The sequence below is a fragment of the Lissotriton helveticus genome, chromosome 8 (assembly GCF_964261635.1).
Source record: "Lissotriton helveticus chromosome 8, aLisHel1.1, whole genome shotgun sequence".
Classification (NCBI taxonomy): Eukaryota; Metazoa; Chordata; class Amphibia; order Caudata; family Salamandridae; genus Lissotriton; species Lissotriton helveticus.
In genome coordinates, this window is record NC_136069.1 from 366,643,056 (window position 1) to 366,662,436 (window position 19,381).

Here is a 19,381-nt window from a genome sequence, read left to right on the forward strand (position 1 = left end):
TTTAGCAGAGTGGCTTACCATCTGGGTCTTGGCTAATGCCGTAGAACCCCTTTTGGGGTCCATGATTGGCAGAAACATGTTAACCATAAAAAGGGGTATATTGTTGAAAATTCCCCAGTCCTCTCTCATTTTTAACTTTATCCCGGATGGCATCCGAATAAACTCAGTTCAGCCCTTCTGAAGATAGTTTTATCCTTTATCTCGATTTCCTTTTGCACTCTGCCTCTCACTCTCTGTCAACATTTGCTCATCATTTTAAAACACCTCAGCTCTTCCACATTGGGGATTTGTAGCCCACAACTGGCACCTTGCGGTCCTGGTGTGAGGGGCAGCAGTGCTCCTCTGCAATGGCGGAGGCGCGTCGCCCCACCGCTGGCTCAGAGCTAGCAGGTTGAAAATAAAACGATGTTCTATCATCATTTTATTTTTCATTTGCAGGCTGTGCGCCATCGCATACAGGGAGGGGCAGGCCAAGGCATGGGACGGGGGAGGAGGAATGCTATGTGCGCTATGTTCTAAGTGCTCATGTGTGTTTGGCCGGACGTCTCAGGCCGGCCTAGCACACATGCGCACTTACGTTTCTCCAACCCAGCTGCATTGAACAGCCGGGTCTGGAGAAATCCCACAGTCTCCCTGTCCTGAGCGGAGCGTCTTTTCAGCCCGCACAGGGAGTCTGTCTGAGGAGGTGCGACGTGGCCAGCAGCGTAAGGTAAGTTTTTTAAAATATATTATTATTAACACCCTCCCGTGCCCCCCTTCCCGCATTCCCTCCACCCGCCTCATTATCCTTTGTTTGTGGCAGCCACCATTGGTGAAGAGAGAACCCACTGATGAAGCATGTCACCCTTTGATGAGTTTGGATTCTCATCCTTAAAGAAGCACTCTTTCTGAGAGACACTCACCTTTCCTGTTGTCTTCTCTCCTTTTCTACTTTAAATACCAGACGTACGTTTTGTTTATTTCCTTTTATTTTAGATCCTTACCTCCATTATTTTCTATGGAAGGGTTTTGCGGTACCAGTGGTTGGCCATGTGTGTTGGAGAACTTACTCCAGCTCTTACCTAGAGTAATTTACAACTGTTTTTGGTCCCTTTCTTGGCAGTAGTAACTTTAAAAGTGCAGTTTGTGAATAGCAATGGGCTTACTCTTTTGTGGGTGGATGCATGTCATCTCTAATCCTCTTATCCAGCCACCTGTTACTACTGAGTAAACGTAAAAAGTGAGGATCTTTGTGTAGAAAAGATAGGAGAAGTGGAGCTTTGCACTTGTAGGTTTGTGAATAGCATTTTGTAGTACTTTATTAGTAATTATTGTACTAAACGTACTATGAAATGCAGTCTGTTGAATAGGCCCCTAATGTGCGGGTAGGGCTTAGTGGCTTGGTGAGATGACGTTTTACATACTGAAGCAAGATGGGTGACTGGTATGAGGATGGTGATGTGATTACATTGTTGTGATCTGAGCACCTTTCACAGGTTTGACGTTTTACATGCTATGGGTTATGTAGGTGATTACCATGGTAGTAACATGCTTCACATGCTGGTTGAGAAGTGGGTAGCTAAAATGACGATTTTACAGTACATTGTTGCTGCTGTGTGGATTAATGCCCATGGGATGGTACTTTACATTAGAACATTCCAATTTACTGCCTTATAATCGGGACTTGTCCTTATCAGATCTCTAGCTCGGAGTAATCCACACATGTGGATTACTCCGAGTCAAGGGAACTTTGAGATGCGCTGCGGCTACATATGCGTCCAAGTAGTACAGGTTCATTTAAAGCCCTACCGAGAGCCACTCGGTTTACAACCGCGCCACAGGCGCTTCTTCTACAGCGACAGTATTGCCACCGGTCCAGAATTTCCTATGTGAAACTGAAATCCGTAGTCTGATCTTGTTCCTTAGATGGACATGTTTTGTTCCTTTAGTACAGCGATGAGGGCTGGGTTTTTGTATGTGTTTTGTTAACCTGTACCCGTATGCACCTTGTGTAACTTTGTACTTGCTTGTTTCAAATTCCAAAACGCAACACGCGTGCAACCTTTTAACACTTGTGAAATGTGATTCGTTTCTATGTCAAGCTGTCTGACGCATTCGGATAGCACACACGCTGTATAAAGTCGCATTGCATACATTAATAAATACCTAAAGGTTGCAGTCAGAACTGCAAACCCTAGTGTATGGGATTATGCTGTCCTTGGATTGGTTGGAGTAATTCTTGGCTCTGGATTGGCTGGAGGGTCTTTGTATTTTCTTGTTCATTCGCTGCGGTTCCGGACACATTCCCTTACGATTGGCTGCAGAAATGCTTGCCCTTTGTTCATTGGCTCTGGGTCGCAGGAGCCTTGCCGTGATCCTGGTTTGCTGCTGTACCTTCCCGCCTTCTGTCAGTGGGCGGTCTCCAGTGACAACATCAATGAAGATGTTCTCGTTTTTTGCGGGGTGACTGCTTCTATCTGTGTTCCAGCTTTCCGGCGCTTATGTCTGGTGTGGTTTGAAGACTCCTTCAGGCGAGCGGACTCTGAGCTGGTGAGTATACTGCATTCCACTGCGGTCGATGTCAGATTTAACTCCGCCCCCTCAGCAGAAATATGCAGTCAGATGTACCACCGTAAGCCACCCGGCCCGTACAGTTGCCTGCCAAACGTCACCTCCTGTGGTACCCCTCCCGCCGCTCCTGAGAGCTGCAGAGTGCCCGTTGTGTACGCAGGGCTCAGGCCGATCTCAGCGTCTCCCGTCTGCAGGGTGGCTCCATTGCTTCTGCAACCCCCGCCCCGGGCACGCGCCTCCTCCGGGTGTCACTGCGAGTACGGTGAGTGTGGCACGCGCCTGTCACCTGCAGCGATGGGCTGCCCCATTGCTCCACACCTTCCGTGGCGTGTGGATTGGCCGCCGCAGGCTCCAGTTATTCCGCTTCTGCTCAGCGTGCATGCTATCGAGCGAGATGGTGCCGCTGCCAGTGCTTATGGGCCGGCTGCTGTGCAGCCTATACCTCCGGTAGAACTCACTGAGCCACGGCACTGTCTCTGCACGCCAGCGGGCCGTGGCAGGGCTAGGAGTTGACTGCAATGACAGAGGGCTTGGTAATTGGTGCTCTAAATATGCTCTTGCTTCTGCTTAACCAGCCGTTTTGGGATTTGTAGGACATGCACCTGCTGCACGTTGGTATTCCGTTTGCAAGATCGTTTTACTTGTATTGCTTTCACTTACGGGGTAATGCAAAAGCCTAATGGCATGCTTTATGCAAATGAATACTGTCTATACCAGTGCTTCCTCTCATGATGTGTGTGCACAGGACTGGCACACTGCGTTGCATTCTCACACATCGGATGGGCATTGCTGCATAAGTGCTCCTGTAGGCATGAGCTTTATATTCCTTTTAATTCATAGATCAAGGAGTTCTGCTGTGCCAAAATTGGTGTAATGAGTTTTCCAGCAATTAATTAGGACCTGCTCTGTAGAGGATACGTGGAATGTTCAAAGACGACAGGAGCGCGGTTCCCCATCCCAAAACTGCAATATAAAAGCATTAAAATTGGCACAACCATTTAGCATTGTTGCTTTATTTGTAGGTTAAGGTATGTACAGGCACTGCATGCCAGTAGAACTTCGGGTTGAGTGTTGGTTAATGTATGGGGTGTAGCAATTTTATGGGGTACGGGGACGTGTTGTTTTGGGTTGTGTTTATGGATCAGTCATTGTGTTCCGCATTTTCTTGTAAAGCGTTATTCCTGATATTGGACATGTATTGGGAGGTGGGTACATATGAGGACTCGTGCGTTACTCTCATGTGTTGCTTTGTCTGAAACTAGTATATCGTGAGAAAGAGTCAAGTGGGTGCTTGGCCTTGCATGGCTAGCATGCAGGTTTGGGGTGGCTGCTATTGACAGTAGTGGTACAAAAGGGGGTGGTGATGGACTGAGCATCCGAACCAATCACTCACACCCAGTCAACAGGTCTGGGTTTAATCCATCACCGTTCTTTAGCCCACTCTGCCACCCCAGTTCAGACATGGCCATATGCAAATCAGTCTGACCCTGTACTACTTTGTTAGTCATAAGTTGGCAGGGTATGCTCAGACGGGAGTCCCTTGCTCACTTTGCCACTGGATTCAAGCAAGCGGGCTGAAGACGGCTGAAATGCCAGAAACCGGTCCTCGGAAGCTTGTTTCCGGTCCAGGCAAGGCATGGCTTGGCAGTTCGGGCTGGACTGTTCCCATGAGGTACAGGGTCAGATTTGCACATGGCCATGTCTGAACTGGGGTGGCAGAGTGGGCTAAAGAACGGTGATGGATTAAACCCAGATCTGTTGACTGGGTGTGAGTGTTTGATTGGTTCAGATGCTCCGCCCATCACCACCCCCTTTTGTACCGCTATTGACAGTAGGCATTTCTAACCAGTCCAGAGGACAAAACAGTGGTCACGTCAAACCGTGGACACAATACAGAATTGGTGACAGTATACTTAGTGAACTTTAGCTCTTAAAACATGGACTTTGCTGATGATTATGTGCTTGATCGCCGTTAATAAACACCTTTGGTTTTCTTTAGAGAAATCAGAGTTTACCAGCATTTCCCAGTGTAATAATCTTGTTAATTTAGAAAAGAATTCTCGCTTCCCGAATGGGCTTCGCCAGAAGAAGAGCTTTTGATAAAGGGTCCCGTTTTCTGTTAACTCATATTTATTTGATATCTAATAGAAAGCTTATTTTAGGTCTCTAAATCAGCCCGGCCTTTTGAGTGAAACTATTGATAGTTAGTTATTTCATGCAAGTGGTCTGTAAAGGAAAATGTAGGTTCTTATACATAAATGCCTATAAATATCTGGTGTGGTTTTAATCATATATTACTTGCAATTTTATTAAATCTTATTTCTGTGTTTTGCTTGCCTCACAATTCTTTTGGCTTTAATTCAAAATCGGATATATTCATAATAGTTTTGTTTATAATGCTGTCCTTTAAAAGTTGTCCGGCTGTTTGGTCTTGTTCCCAAAGACTATCATTTTCCTGCCCATGCAAACACGTAAAGATTTTGTTTATGCCCTCATTGCGGCTAGACTTGATTATACTAATGTACTGTATTTGTGGTGCCCCTGACGGATTGTTAAATAAACTCCACCTGGTGCAAAATGCTGCAGAACGTGTAATCCTGAATGTCCTCAAAAAGCAGTTCATCCGTGATGACCTGAGGGCTTTGCACTGACTTCTTATTAGGCAACAAGTCAAATTCAAAGCCTTAATGATCACATATAGCTCTAGATAAAAAAGACACACTCTGCCTTCAGGATAAAGTGTTTCGAATAGGGCATGTCTGTCAGCCATCCAACACCTGTTATGCGCTCCTAGGGTTCGCAAAGCCAGACTAGGTGCTATATATTTTGTTCCGTATGGCAAGTCAGGTTCGGGAATGCTTTGCTAAACCAATGAAGTGTGAAAAAACTTGAACCAGCTTTTATAACAGACCTTTCTCTTTAGAAAGTTGTAGTTAAATGGCAGATACCTTCATTGGCTTAGTGTCGGGATGCTCCCTTTGGGAGCAGCCGCTCACACTTTATAAATGGATTTTCATTCATTCTTTGAGCTTGGCAGTAGTCTTGTGGAATTTAATAAAATATCTACTTGTCCATGGGGCAGGTTGCTTTATACATCTACTTGTCCTGTAACAAAATCCACTTTCCCCTTTAGTGCCATGTAGTGCAGCGATGCATTATGGCAGCAGTCTCGTTATATAAGAGCTCTGATATAGCCTCTTTGATTATGCCAGGGCTCATACCATAGTCGTGTTTGAATACTTGCAATCCCCTTGTGTTGCTACGTTTTCACAGATCTACATCCTGTGGCTGAAGGTAGTGGTAAGCATTAGTTCCAGGGTTAGAATGCTCTTTGGAGTCTGTGCAAACCTACTAACTTGCCTGTTTTAAGGGTTTTCAACAACTCTTCTCTAATCTTGTCTCATACTGAGAAATGTTGGAAATTTACTCCTGACATTGGCAGACGTAAACCTTCTTCCAGAGTTGGGAAAAAAGTGGTTGGAGGGAAAGTGAACTCGCAAACACTAAGATTTTTGCAAGAGCAGATCTACACATGTACATTTCTCCTGCTAAAATGCAGTTCAAAAATATTTTCTAGGAATTCTATTTCTTGTGAATTCACGAAAGCCGTATGGCTGCACTTAATGCAAGGACATATACCATGGGTGCACTTTTGAGATTTTCTTTAATAATTGGGCCCTAATTTGGTCTGGCGTTGATTGTGGCATATCATGTTTATTAAAAATCTGTATCGGTTGGCTTCACTGTGAGTGACCGCATTCTGCTCTTTCACAAGGAGCATATCTGCACACAAAGTAGTTTTGTTCAGTGCCAGTAACTACTGTAGAAATGTGTGCGTTTTGAGACCAAAAAACTATTTTTGCTTTTGTCAATGTTTGTCATAATGGTGAGGACCCGGGCAGCTCCCACACTAATAAGGTTTTACAAAACCAAAACAAGCCACACACTGACAGAACTAAAACGCTGACCACCAGTTTCATACCTACCGGCTTTGCCAAAGCTTGTTTATTTTGTTTCCCATAATCTTATTGAAACTGGTTCCACTGATTTTCCATTATGAATATTTTTGGGAAATACTAGCATGAATCAACACGTTACTAAATGATGCTGCAAAGAAATGGTATCTGAAATTTTACAGTGGTTTAGAAAAATGTTTTTTCTGCTTTCATTTTTATAATGAACATTTTATTTTGAAAGCAAAGAATCATCAACCTTGCTTTCAAGCTTCTGCAAATATTTGCATCAAATCAGGCTTATCTCCTCCACTGCACTCTTCAAGAAAGAGGTGAAAACCATCCTTCTGGCCAAGATCTCCTGAACCTTATAGGTGCTGGATCAGAGACTCTGCATTGCTTTGTATCACTGTTCACCTTGTCCTTTGGCACTATACTTCTACTTGATGGGGACACTACTACGCTACTCTTTTACTACCGACCAATATATGGTACACGTTGGTTTACTGATTCACTCTCCCGATGCCCCCATTCAGTGTTCTCTCTATACTAAAACATTGGTATAAGCCATCCACACACCTAAGGTGTACCTGAACACCTCTGTAGTGGGATCAATGACTTGTGCCGTCTGATATTACTTGTTTACCTGATTGTATACTGATATGTTTTATGTATGTTAATATTATCCTACCATGTTAGTGACTATTATACTGCTCCCATTTTCTCTGTTCATTCCTACTGCCCCTACCCTGTCTTTGTGAAGCGCTCTGATATCTGTAAGGATCTTGTTCGCGCTATACAAAACTTTGAATAAATAAATAAATCAGAGGGCATTCTGGAAGCATTATACATAGGCTCATATTGCTAAACTTTGAAAACGTGTGTACACATTTTTATACTAGAACCTCTGTCAGTAGTGCACTCGGAGCTTACAACATTTGCTTAGAGCGCTCACCCTAATAATAAAGTCTTTCAATTAATTAACCATAAATACACGTTTCAACAGCATTAACATATGGGCAAAAATATTACTTGAACTGCAGACAGTGCCGTTCTCTGATCCATAGTGTGGTACTGCAAACTGGCAGGCAAAAGGTTTGTGCTGCAGGGGTTTGGGCCTACTTGTCAAAATACACATGAAAACATGTTGCCCTTGACCCCAAACAATACGTTTTGGCAGTCTGGCTATATGAATTCCACATCCCTGTGCCACACTTTTGTTCTGTTTAATGTGACCTTTTTGTCAATGTTTAAAATATCTTTACGTAGATGTATTTGAGTCACTTGAAAATATTTCCTTGTCCGCGGCTGGTGCTTTCTAGGATATTTCCTTGCCCAAGAATACACCAGGGGGTCGATTCCGATTCGGGGAAAAAGCGCTCTGAATAGCCGTTAGGAGCGCTTTTCCCGTACGAATCGTACCCTGCAACATCCCCCGTACGTACGACGAAGTACGATTCGTACCAGGAGCCGTACTCCGTACGAGTCGTACAAGACAACGTACGACTCTAATCTCCGTATGACTCTCCCTCAAGACCCGCTGTATGCGACATCTGTAGGGTTCGCGGCTGGTTTTTACGACCCGCAAGTACGATACGTGTTGGGTACGCACCGTATGACCCTTTTTCTACAGGAGCTGAAAACAGCCGTAAAAGCAGAGTTTGCGCCGAAACAGGTACGGAACGGCCCCCCCGGTACGGTGCGTACCCCCCATGATCGCAGGGGTACGCACCGTACCCCTACGATTATGGGGTGTACGAGCCGTACCTCCATTGTACCATGGGTGTACGAGCCGTAACCCCATTGTACGATGGGTGTACGAGCCGTACCCCCATTGTACGATCGGTGTACGAGCCGTACCCCATGTACGATGGGTGTACGAGCCGTACCCCATGTACGATGGGTGTACGAGCCGTACCCCATGTACGATGGGTGTACGAGCCGTACCCCATGTACGATGGGTGTACGAGCCGTACCCCATGTACGATGGGTGTACGAGCCGTACCCCCATTGTACGATGGGTGTACGAGCCGTACCCCCATTGTACGATGGGTGTACGAGCCGTACCCCCATTGTACGATGGGTGTACGAGCCGTACCCCCATTGTACGATCAGTGTACGAGCCATACCCCCATTGTACGATGGGGGTATGGCTCGTACACCCATCTTACATGGGGTACGGCTAGTACTCCGATCGTACAATGGGGGTACGGCTCGTACACCGATCGTACAATGGGGGTACGGCTCGTACACTCCATGATCGCAGGGGTACGATGCATACCCCTGCGATCATGGGGATACGGACCGTACGGTGTGTATGCGTTTGTGTGGTTTTCCGTACAACTCGCCCTTACCTGATGTGGACCCTACGAATCGCGTCCTCATACCCTGGTCCGGATCGTACTCGTCGGGTCGTACGGCATGTGTACGAGTCGTACGGTATGTGTACGAGTCGTACGGTTCACGGTTTCAGCCTTGCAATACGTACGGATCGTGACGATTCGGACGGATTCACGGAATACGGATCGTACTTCGCGACTCGGACGGACGGGTACGATTCGTACGGAGAGGGCTCCGGATACAAATCGTACGTACGTTTTTTTCCCCGAATCGGAATCGACCCCCAGATGTTTCCGCTTATGTATACTAAGCCAACATGCTTCATCCATTTGTTACTGTCATTCAGGTTTTCTTCTGCGTACCACAGCATGGAGCATGGTGTACTGGGTGAGCAAACTTCAGCCACTGGAGAGCTTCAATTTGAGTGACAGCATTCTTCCCATTCGCAGTAGGCATATCCACACTTGAAATTGGTTCCTTCAATTGAGTATTTTTTCCCTTAGCCATTTTTAATTGCAGATGTTTCCTGCAGCTTTCTAAACATTAAGGTTTTGCAAAACCCATGACAATACAAAATGGACATTGACAAAGCTAAATGGCTGGCAGCCAATGAATGAAATGAAATGAATGAAAGAAAATTTATAACGCGCAACTAAAACCCGAAGGCATCAAGGCGCCTATCAAAAAGAATCACAAAAAGGCAGAGGCAAAACTACAGGTATGTTTTGGCAAATAGCCGTGTCTTCAGGGCTTTTCTAAAGGACGGAAGAGTGGAAAGAGCCTTAATTTCCACCGGAAGAGCATTCCACATTTTTGGTGCTATAGTGGAAAAAGCTCTGCTACCCCATTTAACTCTGCGAATGCGTGGTACAGATAGCAGAGATTTGTTGGCAGAGTGCAGATTCCTCGAAGGGCTATAGGGGGCCAAAAGAGCCCAACCCCCCCTAACCTATTTCTCGCTAAGGCGCCATAGGTAAGGCACAGGATCTTAAAAGAAATCCTGTCCTCAATAGGGAGCCAATGCAACACCTTCCTCGCGGAGGTGGCCGACGCCCGTTTGGGTAGATCCAACACAAACTTGGCCGCCGCATTTTGGACCATTTGAAGGCGCTGCAACAGCCCCCTATTGAGTCCTGCATACAGCGCATTGCAATAGTCAAGTCGGGAGCCTATAAGTGCAACCACGACTTGCTTTCTGGCCTGCTGGGATAAGTAATGTTTAATCTTCCTCAAGATGTGAATTATGCCCCAACAGGTGGAAACTGTTCTGTTCACCTGCTGACGCATATTGAGGGTAGGGTCGATCAAAACTCCTACATTTTTAGCCAGAGCGGCGGGTACCGGACAAGCTCCCAATGAGGCAGGCCACCAGTTTGCCGACCAAATGTCCTCCTTTCCCCCAAAAACCAAGATCTCCGTCTTCTCCCCATTCAGTTTTAATGAATTGCCAGTCATCCATTGTGCGACTGCCTCTAAACAAGATCTAAAATTGGAGGCAGCCTCGTTAATAGACTGGGAGAGGGAGACCAGGATCTGGGTATCGTCGGCGTAAGAAACTACCTCCATCCCAAAAGATCTTATCAGTCTGGCAAGTGGGGTCACATAGATGTTGAAAAGGGTCGGACTTAATGCCGACCCCTGAGGGACCCCACATTGCACAGACAGGGATGGAGATAGAAACTCCCCCAGCATCACTCTCTGTTCCCTCTGGTCTAAGAAGGAAGTCAGCAACTTAAGAGCGGACCCCTCCACCCCAATCTCCCTCAGGCGAGATGTTAACACCGAGGGAGAAAGGGTGTCAAACGCAGCTGTGAGATCTAGCAGGATGAGGAGGGTAGTCTGGCCCCTATCCACTCGAGTGCGGATATTATCCAGCACGATGGTAAGGGCCGACTCGGTGCTATGCTCCCTCCTGAATCCATGCTGCGAATGATCTAAAAGGCCAGAGTTCTCCAGAAAGGCCGCGAGATGCTTATTGAGATGAGTTTCCAGCATCTTCGCAGCGGCAGGGAGCAGCGAAATGGGGCGAAAGTTTTTAAGTACCCCCGGGTCCAGTGTTGGCTTCTTAAGTAAAGGTTTCACCACTGCCCTTTTCCATTGCTGAGGGAAGGTGCCAAACCTCATTGCCCCATTCATGATCTCCAGAAAGGGAGGCAAAAGGGTCTCCTTACACTGCTTAAGAAGCATGAGAGGGCAGGGATCTAAGGGGGAACCTGATCTGGTCCTAGTGAGAAGGTCGTCTAGTTCTTGAAATACAAGGGGGGGAAAGGATACCAAGCGTCCCGAAGGAGCAACCTCCACCGTAGTTAGAGCCAGCTCAGCGGAACCAGAGGAATCGGCAGTTTCAGCCTTCTGAAGCTCTAAGGCCGAATACAAATCAGCAATCTTTGCCTGAAAGAAAGAGGCAATGTTGGTACACAACCGCTGAGAGCGGATGACAGGATCAGGCGTCTGAAGGGAGGTCAGAGAATCAACAATCTTAAAAAGCTCTTTCGGGGAGGAAAGTGAGATGGTACAAGCAGTAAAATACTGTTGCTTAACTCTTATTACCTCCGCCTTATAGCCCCTCAATAAGATTTTGTGGGCCTCTTTTTCCCTCAGGTCCCAGCTGGCCAACCAGAGACGCTCCTGCCTCCTAACTCCCTGCCTTAAAAGTCGTAATGACTCTGAAAACCAAGCCAACGCCAGACCTATTGACTTTACCAATACTTGTTTATTTTCATGTTGCCCTAATATTGTTTTACTCTCTTTTCCCCATAAATTAAAAAAAACTTGGCATACATCAAATGTTTTACTAAATGATGCCTCAGAGAAATGGTATTTAGTGTTGCACCATAGCTCTGTGTGGTTAATTTTGAAAGCAAACATTGATCTTTGTTTTATACCTATTGTAGTAAATACCCCACACTCTAGTTTCAATGGTGTGTAGTCTATTATCATTTGCCCCAGCACAGGGAGGAGCTGCAAGTACACCGATGTATGCTCCTCTGACGTCTTGCTTCATTATCCATACAAAGCTGACTTGCGTACAAGTATCTCTAAGATTAGATGGTTTGACAATTTTCCTTCCAAACCTACTCTTTGTTTCGTCTTTGCTTGCTCCTCACATGTCAACTTTCCTTGATGATGGTACAGAATTGCACATTACTTTCACTTCATTCAAAGGGTGGTAGAATTTCTCTTCATTATTCCTCGTTGTACCTGTCCTTTTGACTCTTACCAAATATCCTGTGTGTATGTTGACTTGCTTACATCCATGCTTGTGATCATAAAATTCCTTAATGTGTTTCTCTGATTTGTTTAGATTCTCGTTTAACTGACTCTAGAGTCCACACAATATTGTTGGTCTTTAACCTTCATCCCCAATTATATATATATATATATATATATATATATATATATATATATTTTACAAAAAAGAAGCAGAGAACTCTGGGTAGTTCTCAAGTTTAGGTGGAAAGCAGCTCCTGTATAAAGCACTCTCAATCTCAGCAACACTCTAGTTCTGCTCACCTCAAATGTCTGCTTTTCTATCAGTCTTTAAGCATTGGATTAGCACAGTGCCATCCACGTCAAGATAGAAAGGGACAAATTCTTTTGCCATTTCTACAACAAAGTCTTTATTCATAGGACTAGCACAGTGCTGTCCATGCCGAGCTGTGAAATGACAAAAGCTATATATATATATATATATATATATATATATATATATATATATATATATATATATATATATATATATATATATATATATATATATATATATATATATATTCTTCAACATTTCAGATGCCCTGATGCAAGAACACCTCCAACAGCGAATGACTTTCAAAGCTGTTTATTTTCAAGACCGGCGTTTCAGCTCAGTCTTAATGCAATATCCTTACGCGTTTCAGAGCGCAGAGGCTCCTTCATCAGAGGATGATGGCTGCCATAAATGAACTGCTCGTAGTACCATTGATTGCACGCACCTTGATAAGTACGGCCCCCAGTCATCACATTGTCCTTCAACAGTGTTCTATGTTAGAACCCTTTCAGCTCCCTGATGGAACCTGAAACTACTCGGGGAAATGCACTTATGACATTTTACCATTGTGGACCTCTTCGTGGACCATGGAGACAGGCTCAGGGCTGTTAGAATCAAGGATTATACCTATCTCACCCTGATCCCACCATCAAAGCACCTGTAGACATGCAACTTACATTCAGCCTCCTTGTCCTTGAACATGAAGCTTAACTTTCTGAACCCCCAACAGCACAATTGGTTTATTATCATTTGGCCCAGCACGGTAAGGAGCTGCAAGTGCGATGTACATTCCTCTAATGTTCACCTCATCATCCTACATTCCATCCTACCTCACTACATTCTATTATTCTCTGTACAGTGTTAAAGCAAAGACATTCTTAGTCTATTCCATACATTCCCTCATAACACCCCTGTGCATATAAACATGGGCTTCTATATTACCTGTATAAACAGCAGCCATGCATTTATTTATAATTGGCAATTTGTGACACACCAAGTCACTGATTAAAAAGAAAAGATGTTCGAATTAGACTATTATAAGGTTATTTCATTCGAGTTCTGACATCTCAATGCCTGCTGCCAGAGCCAGCAACCAAGATGAAAGGTGTGGGTCAGATCACGGAGTATAATTGAAGCAACTGTTTAAAGCAGTAAACAAAACATTGCTTTTCTATAGTCTGCTCTATTTTCATAGCTTACTATGACAAGCAGAGAGAAGAAGTTTATTTTTTGCACTACTTTGATAGTGAAAAGCTAGACTATTTTTTGCTTGTTTCTACACGTTCTGAGCTACTACAGCTTAAAAATAAATATATATATTGACCTATTGAACAGTTTCTATAATCTGTTTGCAACCAATATCTAACAGGTTCTTATTGTGTTTAATTTTGCTGAGTTTTTATTGTTATTCTTCATGTTGGCAAAAATGCTCGCTCTTTCATATGAAAGAGCTACGCACAAAGGTTTTAAGTTAATTTATTTTATTTTTTAATGCGATTTTATATAGCGCGAACTTTACCCGAGGGTGTCAGAGCGCTTTACATAAGAACCAGTGGCAAAACATAAGGATTTAGGATTATATGCGTTACATAAAAGATACAAACAGAAACAATTGCAAATGTACAAGATGTAAAGTCACACAAGGAAGAGATACCAACAGAAAGAAAAATTGTAAATGTACAAATAGTAAAGTCACTCAAGGAAGAGATACAAATGGATATACTCTAAGAGTCACATAGGAATGGTAGAGAGTAAAAAGGTCTACTGCATATACTAGTGATTAGAGTTATCTCTATACACATATATATACACATAGTAGATTTTCTCAGGTCAAGACCCCAAAAAATAACAGAATAGCAGAGTTCCATTAAGTGGGGTCGGAGGGGGCCGCAGTCACAGCACCAAGGGAGGGTGGGAGGAATACAAGGGTATGGAGAAAAGGCAAATCAGAAAAGGGAAGAAACATTTGAGGAATGAATCCTTATCATGTGCACCATGAATAAAGTATCCCATGGTGCACATGATAAGGATATTGCAAGTCACTTCGGAGTTCCATACATTTATAAAGGAACTCTTCCCATGGCCTCATTCCTCTAAATGGTTAGGGAACTCCTTTGTGACTTGCAGTATCCTTATAAGGTATGGCAGGCTGTACTTTATCTCTTATATAATCCGATACCATTCTGGTAGCATTATAAATAGCACAAATTATTTTCAATTCCAAGTATATGTGTGCAAATATATGCACACATTTGTTTTCTAGAATCACTATCAGTAATAAAAGCTCAGCTCAGTGTTTATTTGTCCAGTCAGCAGTGTCTATTTGTCCAGTCAGCAAAATTAACATGTGAACATATTGTCCTCGACTCCAAAAATATGTTCTGGGAGATAGTTGTTCCAAGCCCCTAATTAAAGTTTGTTGAGTTGGTGTTTGTCAGTTGGAATAGATCGTCATTTGATATCTTTGATTTTATTGTGTGGGTAGTGTTTTAGGCAGGTACCCTTTCTGAATTCATGAGCTAGGCATCTGAGTAAGAGGGCCTACGTTCCCTAACGCTTAATAGTTTTCAACCCATCTTCTTTCTACAGCAGGAACTGCCGCTAAGTGCGGTTCAGAAAACTGATGTCTTCAACTGAGTCTGTAGAAAGACAGCAGAGGGCACCATTGTTCTGCCTAGGCCCTAGGAGATAAATGTATTCCAGTGCGTAGCAGCATCCTGAAATCTAAATTGTCAAAATGTTGTACTTGGTTTATCTAGTTGTGATGTACAACCGCCATACGGAGTCAATGCTTTTTCCCAGAACATGATTTAGAATTCTTTTGTTTGTACCTGAATGTTGGAAACAAATTTCGCACTCATATTTCACATAGAGAAAATATTAACCGTTTTTCTCTTGACCCACATACCTCTCCCCCGCAGATGTATTACCACCACTGCTCTGCAGATACATTCGTATTTTAATGTAGTTTACTTTCTACTGTACAATACACATTTTTTTCTTGATTTTACTTGCTTCGTCTTAGTATTTTAGCTGGTTGGTCCATGTATGACCAATATTTAATCAAGAACACGGTTAACTGCTGATACTTAAAAAAACACATTTTGAGTCAGAGCGGGCCGAAGGTCCGACCAGAAAAAATACTCGAGCTCCCAGCACTTTTCGGACCTCCCATAACAGTACACATAATAGAAAGGTATGATAACGGGAATGTGTTCTCTAATCTACTTCTAGCCTCCAGAATAACACAAGCTTAGGCAAGTAATATTAGTATTTAAAAGAATTGCCACCTTTTACCTCGGATCTGTTAAGCCCCACATTTTTTTGCACCTCGTATGGTAGGGACTTATCACAGAGAATGTCAATTAACCTTGGCATGTGGAAAGTTTTCCCTCTCCTTACTACCTGGGACTAGGTTATATAGTTGGTGTGTGCCTGTGTTGTGTGTTTGCCTTGTTGGGATGGATTGATAGCCCTTTACTGGGAGAGTTGATAGAGGAACCAGTTGCTGGGTGGGTTGCTTGGTAACTCGGGGCATTGCATGGGTGCATGGCAACCAATAAGGCAGAACGTTTGCACTATAGCTCAGCGTAGAGACCATTAGTGAATCGTTCAAGTTATAATAACCCGAACGCAAGATGAGTAAATAGGATCTCGTATGGCAGTATTCATGCAACCAAAAAAATATCATTAGTCCCGAATGGCTTAGAACCTTAGAGGTAGTTAATTCAGATAATTAGTTAGACACTATACCCAACGCAGTTGCGCATTGTATTGGAATGTTGTTAATATGGTCCATCATAACAAAGAGCAAGTGGGAAATAACTCGGAGAACCTGTGCCGCAAAAATGTATGGTCCTGTTCCACATGCATAAAACGGGAGCGTCCATTCCCACATTCCTATGAATAGATATGTCGAGCCTTCTCATGCCCTGACTCTTTGACTATGGATTTATAGCCAGCTGCAGTGGGCAGAACAGGCCCGTAAATGCTCTTTCCACCAATATTGGCCCGAGGGCCTCTAACAAGGGTATGGAACATTAATATGTGGCGGGCTATCCGGCTAATATGAAAGTCTACCCTCATGGGGTGGAATGTTTTTATTGAAAAAAGCAAAGTCTCTAAAGTGACACTGGTGAATCCCCTCTGCAGCCATGGCTCTCTGGAGATTCTTCCTTTTTTCAACCGCTTATGCGGTCCATGTTTTACGATTACTATTGTGTACAAGAGCAAAGCAGTAACTGTCGGACATGAACAGTAGGAGCTGTAAAGGGGGCAGAAGTCTCTGCAGCCCTGCACCGTTCAGCCCTGCCATATACGGATATTTTTTTATTTGCAAAAGTTTTTATTGCTTTTGAAAGCAGTGCTGCAGAATAACAAATACAATGATACTGCAAATGATACTATGGGAAGCACAAGTGTAGACATTACTGCTATAACCAAGTGACCATGGGTGGCAGGCTGTGCATGGTTGGGCCAAGCTGTATATGTGCCCAGCTTGGTTGATGGCAAGGGTGGCAGGGAGCGTTTCAATGCGGATTTATGGATGTTGGAAGTAGGGGCTTTCAAGATAGTGCAGCTGAAATTAGAGACTTTTCCCCATCATGCTTCCCAAACCTTTCTGTGCTTAAGTGGGTAGCCCCTCTCTTGTACACCTCTATGAGCTCGCACGTTCTTGACTTAAGGGTCAGATTAAGGCTCTAGATCTGTCCAGAATTAACTAACGGGAGTAAGGGGAACAACCTGGCAAAGATTGTCTCAAAGGGGACAGGGGTGGTAGAGGAAGTATGTGTGTGCCTCCAGGTGTCTCTAGCCAGAGGGAGCAGAAAGAGGCCCTTGAGAAACAAAAAAAGTAGGCTAAAGCTATCTTTATTTTGTTACCAAAAGCACCAAAGGCACCAAAAGCACGGAATCAATCTGGATCCCCAGGGTAATGCGATCAAGATCAAGCAACGAACCCTTTGAAAGTTAATATCTCCTCGCCAGTAAACTCAAGCTTACTATACAGGAACTTAAGAAATCTGACAAACTTCAGAACGAGCAGAATGTTGGAAACTGGGGAGACAGATTCCAAAATCTGCGTTAAGAATTCAGAACAGGTTGATCAAGCTGAACAACAAGCTGTACAACCCCCATATGAGGAGACAGAAGGAGCGCCTACATCACAAGACATGCAAGATACTCGAAAATTAGAGGCCGCCCAAAACATCCAGAGTGCGGGGAGCTCTCAGAGATCTAAGAAAGCTCAAAGAAGACCCAAAACTAGGGGGGCCAAAGCAAAAGAGAATAAAAATCAAGACAAAGACAAAGAAAAACATAAAGCTAAAGACAACTACAAAGAGAAGGACAAGAACAAAGACGAGAATAGAGATAAGAAAGACAAGAAAGATGTACACAGTGAGAAAAACTCTGAAAAGGAGCCTACAAAACAAAAGGGGAGAAGTTCGATGGCAGGGAAGGACAAAGTGGAGGGCACAGAAGCTAGCGATCACGAGAATCTGGAATTCGTGGCAAAAAGGGCAAAACGACTACAAGCAATTAAAAACCTGAAGGCCTCCGCTAAAAAGACTTGTATGCCTGGTATGCCAACTGAGCTTCAACCAAAGATCTCAAATATTTTTGCCCCGCTATCTAAAGATAGGATAAGTGACTCACCCAAACCAGCAAGTCCAAGAGACCAATCCAGGGACCTGGAGGATCAAATCAGTGAGACCACTGGGCATAATGGTGAGGATCTTGCAACTCCTGGAGTAGAAGCTGAAGCAGGTAAAATAAATAACCATGTCGTAGGTCTAATGTCCGATTCTGGCTCTTCAGCACCTGACAACGCTTTGGGAAACAAAATGGGAAACAATGCCAAGATTCAACTTGAAGGTTTGGATAATACACACAAGACGCCAAATTCTAAGCCATCTCCCAATCACCCTTCTCCCCCAACAAAACAATATGATGAAACCCAAGCGGCTACTGATGACTCTGATTCAGATATCTATGAAACCGGGGCCTCGACGTCTAGTGAAATAAGTCACTCCAGCGATGAGCATAGCCCTGATCCCTCAAACTCAGAACTTTCAGAACTATCAGATTTCACTAGCGCAAAAACCAAGAAAGCGAACAAATTAGGTCCTGATAATGCTCTAAGAAAAAATCTGGGGAAACAGAGAGATGGACAGAAAAGACACTACAAAGTGAGGTACGAAGAAACTACAGACCCAGGAAGTAATACAGAGCAATCAAAATATACCGAAAAAAATCCAACTCCTAAAATTACATCAGAATCAGACCGCCACCAAATTACCGTGCACAAGACTACAGGAAGTGTAAATAACCAAAAGGGACGCACAAGCCATACTGCAAACAGACAGAACCATGTTTGAGCGAAATACTTAGCTCAATCAAAAGCTTGCATGAGGAAGTAAAAACAGACAACAAAAAGAACCACATCGCCATACAAAAATTGCAAGGAGCGATCAAAAAAGTAGGTCTAACATGCTCGGAAATATCAGACAGAATGGTTTCTGTGGATACGCGTACCGAAAATTTGGAAATAGACGTTGCTAACCTCCAAACGCAAGGCAAAGATCAAGATGGTTTCATAAAAGATCTAATGCAAAAGGTTGAAGATCATGAAAACCGAGCGAGACGAAACAATCTCCGTTTTTTTAGGAATTCCCGAAGGTATAGAAGGAAAGGACATAAGGGCCTTCACAGGGCTCGACGAATAATAAAAAATGCTCTAGACCTGCAGGTCTAGTAAACTACAAGATCTCCTCGACCTAACTTAAATGAACTTGACCTCAAACTCTGAAAACTGAGCAAATGTGACAAGTTAACAAGATTTAAAAGCATTTTTATTGTTCATTTACTTTGTGAGCAATAAAGATGCCTTTAAATCTTCCTATCTTGTCACATTTCCTCTGCTTTCAGACGCAGAGGTCAAGTGTCAAGTTTGTATTCCTACTCGCCAGAAAGGGCGAGTAGGAACTAAAAATAGCTCGTCCTTAATCAATCT

General features: G+C 43.8%; 1 protein-coding gene across 2 annotated transcripts in view; it reads left to right on the forward strand.

The window, feature by feature from the left end:
- Nucleotides 1–2,379: 2,379 nt before the first annotated feature.
- The window catches only part of PDS5B (PDS5 cohesin associated factor B), a 772,752-nt gene continuing 755,750 nt past the window's right edge, over nucleotides 2,380–19,381 (forward strand). The window contains exon 1 of one of the 2 annotated variants that reach the window (XM_078657163.1): nucleotides 2,380–2,529. The gene's annotated coding sequence lies outside the window, so the exon portion shown is untranslated. Of the gene's footprint in view, nucleotides 2,530–2,629; nucleotides 2,813–19,381 lie in introns of those variants that run through there. The other variant, XM_078657161.1, reaches the window with a different exon arrangement.